Raw genomic sequence first — 20,247 nt, forward strand, 5'->3', positions numbered from 1 at the left:
TTTTATTATGGAAAATGCTTTTCAATTATGCCAGATGTGGAAAAGACTAAAAATTACATTAATGCAATATTAAGGTTATTAGTATGATTAGAAAAAGAAATAATTTTACATTGTGCCTGGGTATCTTTATTGAATAAGTGACTCATTTGACTCCATTGTCAAAGCTACAAAATGAAAAAAGATTCTTTCATTAGTGCAATGTCATCTTGTATTTAAAAGTGCAAGCTTTACATCTATTGTAACCATTAAAATGCCAGCAAAAGTCTTATTACCAAAAGGAAATATGTTTTTTTAATTTTTTAAATTTTAATTAAAAAAGGAAATGTGATCCTCAGCCTTCTGCACTTAGTGACGTTTCTAGATACTTGAATAGATCTATAATTTCATGCATGCATAACCTCCGTTTAATGGTAAAAATAGTAGCCTGTCCACACTTTTCCATCCTACATGAATCTTGTCTGCATTCTTCCATAGATACTCCACAAATGCTGGAGACATTTTTCTGTATCTTATATTTTGAGGGTAGCAGTGGAGTAAGACTGCTATTCTTATCTTATCTTTTGCCATATGACTAGACCAACTCTTTTTCCCTTTGCACCCCTACTGCCTTTCCTTGAATGGAAATTATCACTGGAACTATATTAAAGCACATTTTTACCCAACAAATGTCTCTTTATTGCTCTTTGGGTCATCCACTAGTTCAATTCTTTGGAAATGATGGTGCTTCACAATTTACAGTTATACAGCATTGAAAAGAGAGTATTTGTGTTAAAAAAATTTATGCATTCAGCACAATTTTATCCAGTAAGGATAACATTTGGAGGACATCATCTGAAAGCATTACTCCCATTTGGACTTTGCTCAACATCTTTCCCATAACAGTGGTGAATCTCTTTGGCAAATACGTCTATCTTTCTTCTTCATGATTTACTTGATGTTCATTATCAGAAGATCTCTGAAAAGTTGTGTCCGTGTTTGCATTTATCAAGAAATCTTATGCAGTCTTATAACATCTTACTATAAGTATGAGAGACTCCTTGCTGGACAAGAGCTTTTAAGGTGACGTTTGGAGAGGGGGGATGAAGTGGAGCCAAGATGGTTGAGTAAAAGGAGAGATTTGCTTGAGCTCTCCCCCCGAACCCTCCAAATACCTTCAAAAATGACTCTATACAAATTCTAGAGCAGCAGTACCTGCAAAATGACAGAATGAAATAAATCTCCAAACCAAGTCAACCTGGAAAGTCAGCAGGAAAGTTTTATCACACTGAACAGAGAGTGGAACACGGTCTGGCTTGGGCTGTGCAAGCACCGACAGGACCTGAACAGGTCTCAGGGAACTGAATCACTGGCAGTATCACAGTTTCCAGACTTCTCAACCCACAAACATCAAAATGGTCAGTGGGAAAACTGGGACCTGGGTGAAAGAGGAGCACATGGTCTAACTGGGGTCTGACACCAACTCTGGGGCAATGACAGTGGTGGCGATGGTGGCAGAGCAGCAGAGGCTGCTTTTCAGAGCTCTGGGCCCACAGATGGTGGGGGAATTGAGTGGTTAATACAAACCCCTTGAAGCCTGGGACATTACAACCACCCCACCCCCACTGGAAGCAGAGTTCTACCTTGACAGAGGTAGAAAGTCAAGTGTCTGAGTAAACATAGTAAAAGAACTCAAGACTATAGAATCTTACTTTGGTGACAAGGAAGATCAGGGCATACAACCAGAGGAAGACAACAGAGTCAAAGTCCCTACATCAAACTTCTCCTAGAGCAATATGAATTGGTCACAGGCCATGGAGGAGTTCAAAAAGGATTTTGAAAATCAAGTAAGATAAGTAGAGGAAAAATTGGGAAAAGAAATGAGAGTGATGCAAGAAAATCATGAAAATTGAGTCAACAGCTTGCTAAAGGAGACCCCAAAAATACTGAAGAAAATAACACCTTAAAAATAGACTAGCCCAAATGGCAAAATAAGTCCAAAAAGCCAATGAGGAGAAGAATGCTTTAAAAAGCAGAATTGACCAAATGGAAAAGGAGATCCAAAAACTCACTGAAGAAAATAATTCCTTAAAAGATGGCATTAGGATCTGCTAAATCAAAAGCTGTTTGTAATTAACAAATGATAAACACAATGTATTCTTGTATTTTCCTCTCTTTGCCTTTCAGTCAACTGTGTGACCAATAAGATATGGTCTATTACAGAGAATCATTTATAAAAGACTGCCTGATGCTTTTCAGATTTCATCAAGGATACCCATAATAAACTATACTCTTTTATACTATACCTATAGTTCTTGTTCCTATTCAGTCATACACTTCATGTCCACATTTTTTTGATTTTCTTGGCAAACGTACTGGCATGGTTTGCCATTTCCTCCTTCAGCTCATTTTAGAGAAGGTGAACTAAGGCAAACAGAGTTAAATGACTTTTCCAGGGTCACACATTTAGTAAGTATCTGAAGCTGGATTTGAACTCATGAAAAATGAGTCTTCTTGATTCCAAGGCTAGTGCTTTTTCCCATTATACCACCTAGCTGCCTCACATATGGCTATATCTGTGCTAAAAATTATAGTTATATGCGCATAGATTAATCTCATAAATATTTTATTAGAAGGCATATTAGTTGTTAATTGGTGATATTTTTTTTGTTTTTTTTAAGTTTTTGTTGATATTTTTTGTTTCTTACATCACCATAATTATCCCAAATTTCTCTCCCGCTTCTCCTACACAGCCAGCCCATATGATGATAGTGTTTGTTTAGAGAGGAAAAAAATCAGCACTGTTGATCAATATATTAAAAAAGTCTGCAAACATGCAATGTTTAACATCTGTGAACTTCCCACCTTCATGAAGAGTGAGTTGGGGTTGTCTTCTCATCTTTCTTCATTCAAGTATTGCTTGGTCTTTATAATTTTTGTTACAATTCACTTTTAATTTTTTCATATATATTTATTCTTTCAATTTACATTATTGTAGTTACTCAAATATTTTTCCTGACTCTGCTTACCTTAATCTGCACTGGTTCATATATCTTTCCATGCTTTTCTGTATGCATCACAAACATAATTTCTTATTGCACAGAAATATTCCATTACATTCATGTACTACAGTTTGCTTAGCTATTCCTCAATAGACAGACATCTACTTTCAATTTTTAGCTATCATAAAAAGTGCTACTATGAATATTTTGGAATATATGTTCACCTTCTTCTTATTGATGGCTTCCCTGCAGGTATAAACACAGTAATGGAGTCCTTGTTTCAAAGAGTATGGATATTCACTTTATTTGCATAATTCTTAATTGCTTTCCAAAGCTGTTGTACCATTTCACAAGGTATGTACCCTGCACGTACCCTTTCACAGCCTCTCCAACATTGACTGTTGCCATGTTGGGGTTATTTTTGCCAATTTTCAGGACATAAGGTGAAACCTCAAAGTTATTTTAACATACGTTTCTCTTTTTACTTACAATTTAGAGCATTCTTCCACGTGGTTGTAAATGCTTTGAAGTTCTTCTTTTGAGAACCCTTTGTTCATTCCCTTTTTCTATTTGGGAATGAGAGGAATTTAATGGAAAGAATTTTTCTCACTTGACCATTTTCCTTAGCCTAGCAGCATTAATTTTGTCTGTGCAAGAACTGCTTCAGTTTCAAGTAATCAAAGCTATCTATTTTATATTTTGTAACATCTTCTATCTCTTGTTTGGTTAAGACTATTCCTTCTGCTCATACCTGTGAAAGGTATATGATTTGTTTCTCTTCTAATTTTTTTAGCAGTATGATTTTAATATTAAAGTTGCACATCTATTTGTGAGGGGAAGCAAAGTAGAATCTTTTTGCTATTTTTGTTTTTACTAAGAAGTATAATGACTCTGAATAATATGATTAAGGAGGATTTTTCCCACCCATTGTTGGACCTGGGATGATTTGTAGGAAGGCCCACAACTTTTGTTAAGGAAGCACTGGTTCTCAAAGGAAGTGATAACCCTCTGGTTCTCAAAAGTGTACAAAGACTCTGAGGTTTCCGTTTTAGTTTGGGACTTAGTTTTTGGAAGAAGGTGTGTATGCCAGATGAGAGTTCTGGGAAGCCATTAATAACCCTTGCCCAACTTTGAAAACCCAGATGTTGGTGCTTTCCTTTCTGGTAACTATGGTAAGGCAGTTGGAACTGTCTGTTGAATTGTGATGTATGTATTGACAGAGAAAGCCGTGTCTGTTCTTTGATTTCTCCATATTTTCTCTGAATTTCAGTATGCTCTCTTTTCCCCCAAACTAACTGAATGATACATATGCTTGTTAACCCCTCAAAATTTGCCTTTCCTTTTAGAGAAGCAGATCAAAGAATCTATGGTAGCAGGACCCCTGTGTACGTCAGGATGCTTACTGATACACTATTTAGAATATATTGTGAAATATGTTTATGGTATAAGGTGCTGGTCTAAGCCCAATTTCTGCCACACTGCTTTCTATTTTTCTCAGCAATTTTCAAGGAGGCTTTTTCCTCCTAGATAATTTATGTATTACACTTTATTAAATACTTGGTTAGTGAGTTCTATTGTTTCCAAATCTCCTTTGTTTACTCAGTTTCATTGATCAATCTCTCTGTTCTTTAACTGACACCAAATGGATTTGAAAACTGCTATCCAAATTTATTTTGAGATCTGGATGTGCTATTCATCCTTATTTCTTTTCATCAATTCCCCCAATTTTTCTCAAAACCTACTCTCTGAGTAGGTTTCCTATCTTGCTTTCCTATTCCCCTAGGTGCCTTTGCTCTTAGTGGTTCCAACTTCTATCCCCTCCCACCTGACACCCCTTCCTTAGTCTAGAATGAGTTAACTTTCCAAGCACCAAATCCTGCAGGTCCCACCCAATGAAAGGCCCCCATTTGTCTTCATAGACCATTTTTCTTCACAGGAACATTCATCTGTGGAATGCCCTTCCCATCACCAAAAATAAGGCCTCTTTCTTTTCACACATGCCATTTCAATACCTTCCCTTTTCTCTTCACCCACTCTCCTATAGGCTCTTCTGTTTCTGAGACCAAAGAACTCACCTTCATCTCCTTGCTAGCCTTTGATTTAATTCTGGTGTATCACATACTTCTCTCTCTTTCTTCTCCCCTACTTCCATGTACCTTACCATGTTGTAATAGAGTCCACAAAGAAATATTGATTCATCTGTAGGCATGCTGATACCAAGTTTTGTCCATAATGTCACCCTCTGCATTTTCATTGTTACTACTATCATATTTTTGCCATCATCCTTGTCTCCTTGTCTACATTTAGAAAGAAATTTCTTAGTGGTTCCTCTGCTGTTACTCTATTGCGGGTGCTGTCCTTGCCTGCCATATTTTTGCACTTTTACTGCATTTCAGGTATTTGGGGTGTTTGAGAAGAAATAATCTCTTCAGTTCTGGTTTTCTTTCCCAACATGTGTAGAATACTTCTTTATTATTGAATGCTGGGTTTTTTCATGAATGTCCAAGCATGGATTTGCAGGGTTGATCATCCTGAATGACCTCCTGAGAATCTGGAGTTCCATTGCTCTTTGGAACATAATAGTTTGCAGAATAGTCTTGCACTATTTGAATTTCCTTTCCTTTGTATTTGAAAGTCTTTTTTGATCTCTTGTAGAATTTACTGTTTTTGAATTGAAATTGTACATTTCTGTAACACATGTTTTGGAGTTTGCAGTATTTTTTCCCCTTTCTGTATGGGATCTGTTTATTCTTTTGGTAATTTCATTTTATTTGTTCATAAGTTCAGGAAAATTGTCTTCTATTATTTTTTTCATAAGTGTTTTTTGTTATCTCTTTTTCTTTGGAAGTCCTGTCCTTAAGTAGTTTCTGTGCATCTTATCTTTGAGATTGATATGTTTTGCTTACATGATGAACACATTTTTTGACTCCATTTAAAAAAATATATATTTAGTTTGAGTTTTTATCTTCACTTTTATAAGATTTTGAGTTCTAAAATTTTCCCTCTCCTAAAAATCTCTTCTTTTCTTTTAAATTTTCTTTCACTTCTATGTACTTGCATTCCTAAATTCTTATGCTCTCTTTAGTTTCTTTGGTAAGACATATCATTTTAGATTCCAGTTTTTCTAGTCTGCCCATTATTTCTGTTATGCAAGTCATAAATTCTTATCTCAGGATTTTCATTTGTCTTCTGAATCATTCAGGAATGTTGTGTTGTTCTTTCATGTACTCCCCAAATTCCACAGAGTTCTCTGCTTCATCAAGTGTTAGATGATTTTCCTTTATTTTGCAGTATTTATTCCTAGAAGCATAAGCTTGTTTACTATATGTAAATATTACATTTCCTTCTGTTGTTTTTTGTATTTCCTGTTGATTTATCTATTTATATCCAAAGTCTTTGAGTTTTCTTCTTTGTGAAGTCTTTGGTAATTTCACTCTTCCTCTGGCCCTTTCCTTTCCTTTTCAATCACTTTCTGATTCCCTGATGTAGTTTCTTTTGGGAAAGGATCTCAAAGTGTCTCAGTCTCCTTCCACCTTGGACAATTCACGATTCACCAGCTTAGGTCTCTGCCCTAACTTTTGGGTCAGAAATGGCCTTAGCTGGGTGCTGTGCTCTTTCCTTCAGGCTTGGTGGAATGCTGTAAGCCCTCCAGACATGGTATTTTTTTCCGGTGATCTATCTCATTTCCTCTGTTCCTTAGTTCTCTGGCCCTACCCTAGCAGTTTAGAGCTTTGTAGTACCGGTGATAGGGCTTGCATTCCCTGGCAGTCTTTTGTGCTTGAAGGACTGTGGCCAAACCGACTCTCACAATTTGAGTAAACTGCCATAGCCTGTGGCTAAGATCTCAGCAGTAGTAGAAGATGCACAGGTGAATTGGGTTGTGGGAGTGGCTTTTATTAGAAGCCTGAATTGAGTCCTTAGGTCTGCTAGCATAGGGTGTCATGTGAAGGAGGAGTGCTCAGGGTTAGTGAGTGTCAGATCATGATATTTGTTTGTTTCTCGCCTTTTTGATTCTGGATATCCTAGACTACAACTGTTATGTTATTGTTTTTGCCAGTGTAATATGATGGGAAGAGCATTGACAGTGGAGTCAGAGGACCTTGGTACAAATCCACTTTTGATGCTTACTACCTGTGAGATCTTAGGGAAGTCACTTAATTTCTTTGGACCTCAGTGTCTTCACCTGTAACATGAAAGAATTGGACTAGAAATAAAAAGAATATATGATATAGCATTTTCCTTTCTGTTTCTATGTAAGGTGTGTGTGAACAGATCAGTGCTGGCCTGTTGCTCTTAGAAACTCTTCCTCTTATCATAGCAAAATGGTCAAGGATGGGGAGCTACATGGCTCAGTGGATAGAACACCAGCCCTGAAGTCAGGAAGACCTGAGTTCACATTTGGCCTCAAATATATACCAGCATGGTGACCCTGTATCCCAAACAACAAAAAAATGGTCCAGAAGAGAATCAAATTAATCTCTGTGATAAGAAACTTAATGCAGGTGGTCATTGAAGTAACAGTATCTAAAACTATTAAAACAACACATTTGATTTTCCTGAATTGAAAATGTAACCTCTTTATCCTTTTACAATAATTCTAAAATGCCAAAGAAAATTTTCCTCAAAAACTTTGTTCCTGAAAATGACTTTCTATGACATCTTGTGTGTGTTTGTCTTTCATTGTTGAAGAAGACCATACCATCAGAGAAATGATGACATGACATGCACTTGACTTTGTTTTGAGTGAGGGAATGTCGTGCAAGGTCACCAGCCTCACTTTCTCCTCCTGAGCCATTTGAATCCAGTGACCAGATATTCATCAGGATGACTGGAGATGACCCAGAATGAGGCAATTAGGGTATGACATCTTAGAGTTGTTGGAAAGAACTTTATTAAACTTACAATATGAATGTTATTAAATGAGATAATCTTTGTAAAACACTTAGCACAGTGCTTGGCACATAGTAGAGTATATATAAATGCCTGTTCCTTTCCCTTATTCCTTAATAATGTCATCATGATAATAAATATATAACAGATATAATAATAAATCACAAATCATTTTTTTTCTTTTTAAAGCACTTACTATGTGCCAGGCACTGTACAAGTATTGGGGCTACAAATATGATACATGCCATGTTCTCAAGGAACTTATATATTACTAAGGTTATACAACATGTTTAGATATAAGTAAATATAGGATACACACAGTCATAGGCATACACATACATTCCCCCCCCCCCAAACAAAAAACAACACAAAGCCCCAAGGAAAATTATCACTACGTTTGAAACATCAACACATGGAGAATCATGGGAAAGTATTGTTCAGTGTCAGGAGATGGGGGACAACATTTTGATGGATGGGAGAAATTTTTAATATCTCAGGTTATTAATAAGATGTATGCCTGGTGAAGGCAAGGGGAGGAAGGACAGCCCAAATCCTAATCTGATTGGGTAAGTAGGATCCCAACATGGTGGGTTAAGCCAGGGTTACATAGGAATTGCCAAGAAGTTTTTAGCAATGTTCCAAAGAAGGGAGAGAAAAATGTTGCAGAGTTCCTCAGGTACAGGGAAGCACTGAGCCAGTGATAATTTTCTTTCCATATCTCCACTCTAGACAGCTTTCTTTTATGGCCATAGTGTGCTAATCACACCCACTCCTCAGTCATAGGGTCATAAGATCATAGACAGGAAATGGGATGTACTTTCGAAGTCATCTAATCCAACTCTCTCATAAATGAAGCCCGGAGAGATAAAATACTTGCTCAATTACTTGTGTTATGAAATGACAGAGTAGGGTTAGAAACCCAAGTCCTCTTGTGACAAATCCAGTGCTCTTATCATCCTGGGGGAAACTTTCATGAAATGGTCTTTACCCTTGGGTTTAATTTTTTGCTAAGTGTTACAAAATGACTATTAAACTAACGTACCAACTCCATTCCCACCTCCCCACAATTATACCAGAGCTACTGTTCGGAGTACAATGAAGAAAGTCGTTATGCTAACATCAAGTTATTGCTATAGATACAAGGCACATTCCTTTTTAATTATTCTGCATCTGTTCCAGAGATGTGCAACTTCCAACTATGTAATTGGATTTTAAGTGCTTTTTCATTACTATAAATAAAGTGCTACATGCAATTATGTTGAAGGATCTACAGCCTAAGAGCAAGCCACAGCCCACAAGATAGGGGACTTCGAGCATATGGGAAGTGTTCCTCTTTAACAGTTTAATGCTCCATAAATTAAAAAGAACACTTTACTAGTTGCATCAGATAATGGGCTGATTATATTCGGATTTACCCATAATCTTCCTGAGGAGACTAGTCTGATTTCCCATATCCAGATGGATAGTCTTGTGGTCTAAAAGAACTGTTAAAGTCAAAAAGGGGGAACCTTAGCAAAATCGATATTTGAGATGCTAATTAGAGTGTTAAATTAGAGTGTTAAATAAACTGATCTACTCTAGCTAGCTCACATAAAAAGCCACCATCAGATCAAATGTAGATACATTTATTAAAAGTAATCACTCTTATTTATATTGCTCTTTAGAATTTATGAAATCATTTGCTCACAAGTCTCTGAAGTTGGTAGTGCAATAATAATATCAATATTTTTATAGGGGAAACTGAGACTCAGTTTCCCAGAGGTAGAATATTAGACTTGGGTCTTCTGACTCCAAGACTTTTAGCCTTTTCTCCTATGTCATGGTGACTATCCTGTGAAAATCCAAGGTGCCATTTGTTTTTTTAAGTGGAAGCAACAGTATCTTTCATATGTGTTCCCATTTGTCACTCAGGAAAATAGTAATAATATTTTAAAAGCACTTTAAACTTTACAAAGTGCTTTATAAATATCTCATAATTCTCCAATGTAGGAACTATTATTATCTTCATTTTACAGGTGAGGAAACTGAGGCAGAAAAGTTAAGTGACTTACCTGATTATGCAGTTAATAATTGTCAAAAGCAGGTCATCCTGCCTTCAAGTCTAGTATTCTATTCACTATACCACTTAGCTCTCTCATGATAATTTTTGATGATTATAAAATGATCCATAACACTCTCTCGATAAGGAATGAAAGAAGGCAATAATGCAGATTATGTATGCAAATGTATCAGTGGTAATGCTGATTACTCTGTGTAAACAAAACAAAGATAAAATATTTGTGATGTCCCTGTGTAATTTTAGGTTTAGAAATAGAATCAGGAGGGAGCCCTAGGGGTCAGATGAATGTTGTATGGCATAAGTTTTCAATTTCTTCATCACCAATCAATCAACAAACATTTATTAAGTGCCTACTATGTGCCACCCATTGTGCTAAGAGATGGGGATATAAAAATCAAACAAAAAATAACTCCTTTAGAAAGAAAGTAATAATCTAACAGGAGAGACAATATATAAATACATCATATGTATGCATATACACACACACGTATGTGTGTGTGTGTGTGTGTGTGTGAGTAATTGATGCAAAAAAATACAAAACGGTTTAGGTAGAAAGAGCATTAGCAGCTAGGTGAATTAGAAAAGGCTGTACGTAGAAAATGGCACTTAATCACTTGAGTCATCCTTCTCTTGATGTGCTCTGCCTTATTAATGTCCTTTCAGAAATGCTTCCCAGAACTGAATACAACATAGCCAAAGGGATCTGACAAGTGAAAGTAGAAATGCACTCTTACTCCCTTTTTCTAGATATTATGCATCTATGAATCATCCTCATTGCATTTTCTTTTTGGGCTGCCATGTTACACTATTGGCGAAAATCAGGCTAAAAGTTTGCTAATTTCTTTTACATATGGATTGTTGGTTCTCTTGTACCATTTACCCTACCCTGGACTCAGGTAGTTGATTTTTATTAAACTAAGCACAGCACAGGACTTCATATTTTTTCATATTAAACTTTCCTTTGGACCATCATTCTAGCATGTCAAATATTTCTATGATCTTGTCACTCATTGTACTAGTTATTTTCCTGTTTCATGCCATCTACAGATTGTAGGTATAATGCCCATAATTATAAATTACATTTATATGATGCTTTAAGGTTTGCAAAACACGACAATAGCTTGGAGTTTTTATCCATGGTGGTAGAAATTCTCAGTCAGCAAGTTCTAACTCGTCTAATTAGTCACTAGTCATATTCCTCAACCACGCAAACTCATTAAACATCTTATGACTGCTACTTACCATTTGTGTGACTTGTGCGACTTGTATGACAAGTCACTTCATTTCTTTGGTTCATTGTCTTTTGATCTGTTCTAAAAATAAATTAGGCTGGGGCAGAGCCAAGATGGCAAAGTAGAAAGATGCACATACACATAGCTCTGAACCCACAAACCACAGAACGGCTAGAGGGGACTGAGGGCGAATTCTGCACCCAGAGACCACGGAATATTGGAGCAAGGGAGATTTCTGCTCCGGAGAGACCTGCAAACCTCTCGCGGGGGGTCCTTTGCGCCGTGGACTGGGCACAGGGATGGGGAGCAGAGGGCAGCCCTGCCGCGGCCATGACACCGTGAGGAAAAGATCCGAGAGGGCTATGGGGACGGGATCTCCAGCAGCTACGCGGGTCCCCCCACCCACAAAGGGACCTGCAAACCTCTCTCAAAAGGTCCGTCGCGCTGCAGACGCGGAGCCCAGCACGGACCTGCAGCCGTGGCGGCGGCGGCGGCCGCGGCTCCGAGAGGCACAGATCCGAGAAGGCTCCAGAGACGGGATCTCCAGCAGCGGCACTAGCCCCCCCACCAACAGGTGACTGACGGGGATAGGTGAGAGAGTGTCTTTGGCGGGTCGAGAGGGGAGTGGGGTGCCCCCATGGCTCGGGCCCCCCCAGGAGATAGAAGCTGAGAGGCGGCTACAGACAGGGGCTCCCCAAACGGGCGGGAGCCTGGATCCATTGTGGAAGGTCTGTGCATAAACCCCCAGAGGGAACTGAGCCAGAGAGGCGGCCCTGCCCCTGACCACCTGAACTTAATTCTCGCACTGAATAGCAGCCCTGCCCCCGCCAAAAACCCTAAGGCGGGAAGCAGCATTTGAATCTCAGTCCCCAAACGCTGGCTGGGAGGACCAGGAGGCGAGGTGGGTGTGAGGAGAACATTCAGAGGTCAGGTCACTGGTTGGGGAGGATGTCAAGAAAAGGGAAAAGAAATAAAACCATTGAAGGGTATTTTCTCGGAGAAAAGACACTTCCTCCCTTCCTTTCTGATGGGGAGGAACAATGCTTGCCATCAGGCAAAGACACAGAAATCGAGGATTCTGTGTCCCAGCCCACCCAATGGGCTCGGGCCATGGAAGAGCTCAAGAGGAATTTTGAAAATCAAGTTAGAGAGGTGGAGGAAAGACTGGGAAGGGAAATGAGAGGGATGAGGGAGAAGCATGAAAAGCAGATCAGCTCCCTGCTAAAGGAGAACCAAAAAAATCTTGAAGAAATTGGTACCCTGAGAACTAGCCTAACTCAGTTGGCAAGGGAGATGCAAGGGGCCAATGAGGAGAAGAATGCTTTCAAAAGCAGAATTAACCAATTGGAAAAGGAGATTCAAAAGCTCACTGAAGAAAATAGATCTTTCAAAACTGGAATGGTACAGATGGACGCTAAGGACTTTATGAGAAAGACAGATATCTCAGAACATACCGCGCAGATTCGAAAAATGGAAGATAATGTGAAATATCTTATTGGAAAAACAACCGACCTGGAAAATAGAATCAGGAGAGACAATGTAAAAATTCTGGGACTATCTGAAAACCATGATCAAAAGAAGAGCCTAGACATTATCTTCCATGAAATTATCAAGGAAAACTGCCCTGAGATTCTAGAACCAGATGGCAAAATAAATATTCAAGGAATCCGCAGAACACCACATGAAAGAGATCCAAAAAGAGAAACTCCCAGGAGCATTGTGACCAAATTACAGAATTCCCAGGTGAAAGAGAAAATATTGCAAGCAGCTAGAAAGAAACAATTCAAGTATTGTGGAAATACAATCAGGATAGCACAAGATCTGGCACCCTCTACATTGAGAGATAGAAGGGAATGGAATAGGATATTCCAGAAGTCAAAGGAACTAGGACTGAAGCCAAGAATCACCTACCCAGCAAAACTGAGTGTAATACTTCAGGAGAAAAAATGGTCTTTCAATGAAATAGAGGACTTTCAAATTTTCCTGATGAAAAGACCAGAGCTGGAAAGAAAATTTGACTTTCTAACACAAGAATGAAGAGAACCATGAAAAGGTGAACAGCAAAGAAAAGTCATAAGGGACTTACTAAAGTTGAACTGTTTACATTCCTACATGGAAAGACAATATTTGTAACTCTTGAAACATTTCAGTATCTGGGTACTGGGTGGGAGCACACACACACACACACACACATGCACACACGCACACATACATAGAGACAGAGTGCACAGAGTGAATTGAAGAGCATGGGATCATATCTTAAAAAAAAATGAAATCAAGCAGTGAGAGAGAAATATTGGAAGGAGAAAGGCAGAAGTTATATGGGGCAAATTATCTCTCATAAAAGAGGCAAGCAAAAGACTTATTAGTGGTTGAATAAAGAGGGGAGGCAAGAGAAAAACATGAGGTCTACTCTCATCACAATCCACTAAAGGAAAGAATATAATGCACACTCATTTTGATAGGAAAACCTATCTCATAATACAGGAGAGTGGGAGACAGGGGCACAAGCAGGGTGGGGGGGAGGATAGAGGGGAGGGCATGGGGAGGAGAATGCAATACAAGGTCGACACTCATGGGAAGGGAAAGGACCATAAGAAAATAGAAGTAATGGGGGACAGGATAGGATGGAGGGAAATATAGTTAGTCCTATACAACACAACTAGTATGGAAATCATTTGCAAAACTAAACAGATATGGCCTATACTGAATTGCCTGTCTTCCAAGGGGAAGGGGTGGAGAGGGAGGGAGCTAAAGAAGTTGGAACTCAAAGTGTTAGGACCAAATGTAATGTTCTTACCACTGGGTAACAAGAAATACAGGTTAAGGGGTCAAGAAAGCTATCTGGCCCTGCAGGACAAAAGAGAAGAAGGAGACAAGGGCAGGGAGGGAGGATGGAGGAGAGAGCAGATAGGTCATAGGGGCAATTAGAAAGCTTGGGTCTGGGGGGGGAGGGGAGAAAAGGGGAGAAAATTTGTAACCCAAAATTGTGTGAAAATAAATGTTAAAAGTTAAATAAAAAAATAAATAAATTAGGCTTTGCTTGATGATCCCTAAGGTCCCTTTCATCCCTAGACGTTAAAGGCTAATTTCTCCTTAATACCTATATGACCTTGGATAAATCACTCAGCCACCGTATACCTTCGTTTCCTCATTTGCAATATGAGGGAGTTGGATTATGTAGCCTCTGAGGTACCTTCTAGCTTTATTCCTGTTCTCCCATAATCCTTATAACCAGTTTGTATTGAATTCTCACACGTAGCCTTTTGTCCATTTGAACTGTTTCACATTACTTCCACTTAGTAAAATGCCTTAGATAGCCCAATGTTTTTACTTAGCTTGACTTCCTCCCTTCCTCTGAACAACTCAGAGCAGCTAGTGGGAGCAGTAGATCAGGTCAGTGACTTACTATCAAGGCTACATCCTTCTTATCTGTCCTTTATTTGCATCACTATTGTCTCATAAGAAGCTCCTGTTCACTTCAGAGAAATATAGACAGTAGTGAATTAGATTCTACACACAATCAAAGAAGGAAGGTTACCTGTAGAGTTGTTCTTCATATTGGTGACTTCATCCATTTCCAAAGAGGACCAATGATATTGTGGGGTGATGCTTGACTCACGTGGGAATTGGACTTACGTGAGGTATAGTTGTGCAAAGTTGTCAGCTTCACTTTTTCTTTCAGTCATCAAAGTCCTACTAGTAGCAAGACAAAAATCAAGATGATTTGAGTTACCTGTGGATGACGTTGGCACCTTTAATATCTGACTAAGCTCTAAGTGCTCCACAGTGCTTTCTTCAGATGTCTACATGACCATTGAAACAGATTGTTCTCATCTGCCCAATCTACAGGGGGATTCCTTACATGCTTGGGGCAGACATTCCTCTAATTCACCAACAGGTTTGAGGCATGTCAGTTACCCTCAAACTGGTTACCAAGGTGGTTTTACTGAGATGTGGCCACTGTGCATGCCTCACAGCTTCTTGGAGCCACAAGTGAAACCTGGGGGATAGGTGAACACCAAAGGTGAATGAGCATCCCCAAAAAGGGCTCAGCAAGCCCTCACATTAGAGATTCTAGTCTTCCCCTGAACTACTTGTACACTCCTGAGGACATTAGTTGTCAATGATGCCAACTGTGACATACTTGATTTTTATTTCTTTTATTTCTACAAAGGAAGGTTTGACAGTCTGGGAGGCTTCTCTGAAGAAAGATAGGTATAAGTGAGGAAGAAAAACATCCCAAATATGACAACCAGCCTGTACAAAAGCATGGAAAGGAGAGATGAGAAAGCATATGTGAGAAAAGGCAAGTGGGCTAATGTGACTGAATCTTCAAAGATGTATTTAAGAAAACTATTTGCACTGACTTCCGGGGAGAGCCAGGCTTTCTCAAGTCTAACAAGATAGAAAGAATTTGAAGTAAAGAAAGTGTTTGTCAGTAAGGAACATGGAATAAGCTCAGAGACCTTATTCTCTCTTACTGCAAACCTTCAAAAAGCCACAAAAGTGCTAAAAACTGATAAAAAGATGACACGTTGACTTCATGGAGGAATTTCTTGATAAGATGAACATCAAGATCTAAAAGATTTGAAGATTGCATGCCAATTAAAATACGGAATAAAATGAATTTTTATGGCAGAGTAGAATAAAAAAGACAGATAAGTGGCACAGTAGATAGAATGCTGGGCCGGAAAGACTCATCTTCCCTGAGTTCAAATCTGACGTCAGACACTTAGTAGCTAGCTGTGTGACCTTGGGCAAATCATTTCACCCTGTTTGCCTCAGTTTCTTAATCTGTAAAATGAGCTGGAGAAGGAAATGGCAAGACACTCCAGTATCTTTGCCAGGAAAAGCTCAAATGGGGTCATGAAGAGTAGGACAGGACTGAAAATGGCTGGACTACAAAAGAATTTAAAACTATAGCTTAATACACTATGCAAAATGGCTTATTGGGATACAATCAGATAACTGTTTACTTCACATCTTGATTTTAATTGAAGAGGAATTTGTTAACATTAGAGTAAAGATTTCCATAGACCACGATGATTAATCTCCCAGATAAATAATACATATATTAGACAGCTATGTACATTTAATATAAAGAAAGGGAATTCTACTTACTTCCATTGCATGCTGTTGAAAGCCTTTTTCCATTTTCAAGGAGATCTCCCTCATGAGAAGTCTACTGGCATTATTTGGTGATAAGAATGGATGCAGGATAGATTGATGGGTGTGCCAAAGCTTCAGACATCTCCAGACTTAGCAAGGAGGTGGTGGCAATTAAAGGGCAAGTCCTCCACTCCTGAGTACAAATAATCCTTTTTTGTTTCTTTCTGGGAGGAAATCTACTACTACAAATATAGAATTAAATGCAAAGTGCAAGCTTCCTACCCACTGAAAATGATTTTAGCTTTTATCAAGGAAAAAAAACACAAAACCTTTCAAATCACTGTGTTAGGAAGGAGCTCGAAGAGCAAAGGAACTGGGCCAGAGTGGTGCAGTTGAGGTTGCCCTAAGAGCACACTCCTTTGTTGCTTTTGTTACCATGTCATTCATCCTTATATATCCTCCTTCATGCCTTGACACAGTACTGTGTTTCCACTTCTCCATTTTCAAAAGATTTGCTGCTTTACCTCTTTCCCCAACTCTTTCCATTAAGAGGTACATTAACCCTTCAAAAGGTAATCAAGTTCAATGTAGTTCAATCTGTGAATTCTTTAGTTTCTCCTGTGATTCAACAAGGTTTAAATTTTTGTTATGTGAATGAACAATTCAACTCACTTTTCCTCTCCAGGCCTCAGTTTCATCATCTGTAAGGAGAGAGGGTTATATTAGGTCATCTCTTATAACACTAAATAATAATGGCTAGTTTTTATCCATTGCTTTAAAGTTTTTAAAGGACAGACAAAAAACTTTTGGGACACTCATATATTATCTCATATGATACTCACAAGAGCCCTGAGCTAGCTGCTATTATTATTCCAATGAGGCATACAAAGGTCAAATGAATTGACCAAGTTCATCTTCATCGCTTCCATGACACTATCTATCCATCTCATCCTCTACTGTCCCTTTCCCCTTTTCCTTCAATCTTTTCCAACATCAGGATCTTTTTCAATGAGTCTGGTCTTCTCATTAGGTAGCCAAAGAATTTAAGCTTCAGCTTCAGTATTTGACCTTCCAGTGAATAGCCTGAATCAATTTCTTTAAGTATTAACCAATTTAACGTCCTTGCTGCCCAAAAGTCTTCTCCAGCCTCCAGCATCACAACATTGACTCTATGACCTCAACTTTCCTTATAGTCCAACTCTCACAGTCATACATTGCTACTGAAAAAATCAAAGCTTTGGCTATACAGATGTTTTTTGGCTAGTTGATATCTCTGCTTTTTAGTATGTTGTCCATATTTGCCATAGATTTCCTTCCAAGGAGCAAGTATCTTTTAATTTCATGACTATAGTCACCACCTACAGTGATTCTTGAACTCAAGAATATAAAATCTGACACTAGTCCATTTCTCCCTCTGTTATCCAGGAAGTGATGGGACCAGTTGCCCAGATCTTAGTTTTTAAATGTTAAGCTTCAAGCCAGGTTTTATGCTTTTCTTTTTCACTTTTATCAAAGGATTTGTTACTTTCTGCCCCCAGAGTAGCATCATCGGCCTACCTGAGATTGTTGCCATTTCTATCATCATCCATAATTCCAGCTTTTGATTCATACAGCCTGGCATTTTGCATGATATTCTTTGTTTATAAACTTTAAAATTAGGTGACAGTATACAGCCTTGTTGTACTCCTTTCCCAATGCTAAACCAATCAATTGTCCTTTGTTCATTTCTAACTCTTGCTTCTTGACCAACATACAAGTTCTTTAGGAGACAAGTAAGATGATCTGGCACTCCCATTTCTTTGAGGACTTGCCATGTTTTGCTGTGATGCACATAATTACAGGCTTTAGTGTAGTCAATGAAGCAGAAAGAAATGGTTTTTTTTGTTTTTTTGTGGAACTCCCTTGCTTTTTTCACAATCTAGCTAATATTGACCATTTGGTCTCTAATTTCTCTGCCTCTTTGAAATGAGTCTGCTTTCTGGTAATCTTTGATTCACATATTGCTGAAGCCTAGCTTGTAGAATCTTAAGCTGGACTGTGAAATGAGTGTAATAGTTTGGTAACTTGAACATTCCTTGGCATTGCCCTTCTTTGGGATTGAGAAGTAAACTGATCTTTTCCAATGCAGTGGCTACTGTTGTGTTTTCCAAAGTTGTGCAATTTCCAAATTGAGTACAGCACTTTAACAGCATCATAAAACTGGGCAACTACTCCGTAACCCACAGATTTAGAGAGTTGAGAAGTTCAACGATTTCCCTGGTAGTATACCCAATATGTCTCAGGAAAGGGCTTGAACTTATTATGTTCTGGCTCCAAGACTGACTTTCTACCTAATACACAATAAGGACTTTTAAAAAGTACTAAAATCAAAGGACCCATGTAATTTAAGTAATTCCAGATACTGCATATGAAATCAGTAAGTTATTCTTAGCTTGGCATATTGTGCCTTGACAACAGGAAGCAGCTCTAGACTTTATTGTTGGGACTCATGTAAAAATTGTTAATCAGGGTTATTACATGAAAATCTGTATTCAAAAGCATTTATTTTCATAATGTATTAATCAGGATAGCCTGAGATACAGAGCGTTTAATTACTAAATGTATAAGTTGCATTTTATAGCTCTCAAGTCTTTGACATAAATGTTCCCAGCATAATATCAGCTTTATTAGATGATTTTTGACAGCTGAAATTCATCAAAGTTTTAAGATCATCAGTGTCAAATTAACAAAGTGGTCAAGTTAACAGATTGTACTCCAGTGTTAGCTATTTATCACTTTTAGAATGATTATAGTGGAACACATCAATATTGGCAGGAAAAAGAACCATTGTATCATAGTTCTTGACCTGGAAGTTACATTTGAGGATGGAAAACAGCATTTCTTTAGGGGTAGAGTGCGTAAGAACACTGCCATAAGATAACAATTTTTCAAAGGAAAGAACACAGGTCTTCATTTAGTCATTGAAATTATTCATCCTTCATTCACTCAAAACTACCTATTAAGGAACTACTATGTGGAAATTAAGGCTTAGTCTTAGGGTTAGGAAGACCTGGAGTCAATCTCCATTTTGGACACATAGTAACTGTATGTCCATGAGTAGTAAGTGACTTAAACTCTCCTACGCATCAGGGCATCCTTTCAGACTATAAGTTGGGGTCAAGTTCTCTATTTGCATAAGTAGAGGCAGGTGATGCACTGGAAGTTGCACAGAAAAAAAAAAATCATTGGTCTAAACCCCTCCTCCCCAAATAAATAATACAAAGCACATTTAAGGATTTAATCCAATGCCTGACAAGTACATATTTATTTCCCAGTAAGGAAAGGACAGAGGGTCTAGTTGAAGTTAATAACTATAGAGAACACTGTTAGAACTAGAGTCTGATTAGATTACTAGGCTTTTGCTAAAAGGAAAAAACAGACAAACATGGAGGTAAGCTGATTAAGGAGAGTCATTTTGGTGAAAATGGTGAATGTGATCAAAACACTTTGGCACCACTGTTTCTTTTGGGCTTGGGGCTGAGACTGGCAACTATGATATCCCAACATGTGGCATAACCAAAAACAAAGAAACATCATAAAAGATCTATTAGAACAGCAAAATCCAGCGTTATCAAAGATGAAAATACATATAAAGAAGGACCTATTTCCTTAAATATATTTTATTGATATCTTTTGTTTTGATGGTTATTTTTATCTTTTTTAATGTAACCTAGATTTCCCACTGTAGAGAGTCATCAAGGAATTCTATTCTAGGAAAAGAAGGTTGGACTAGTCACATGGCAATAGTCAAGAATGACTGGTGGAGAGCCTAAGGAGGCATCATTGATGCTCTTGCAACATAGGCAGAAAGAGAGGAAAGTCCTTCAAAACTTTGGGTGGACCCCTCATACTGTACTTCTGGGAGGGCAAAAGTAAGAGCAGCCCAGTCTGTGCAGGTTCCAAAATGTATCCTTGGAGGAAACTCCTGAGATACTGA

This window comes from Notamacropus eugenii, chromosome 5 (genome assembly GCF_028372415.1).
Source record: "Notamacropus eugenii isolate mMacEug1 chromosome 5, mMacEug1.pri_v2, whole genome shotgun sequence".
Lineage (NCBI taxonomy): Eukaryota > Metazoa > Chordata > Mammalia > Diprotodontia > Macropodidae > Notamacropus > Notamacropus eugenii.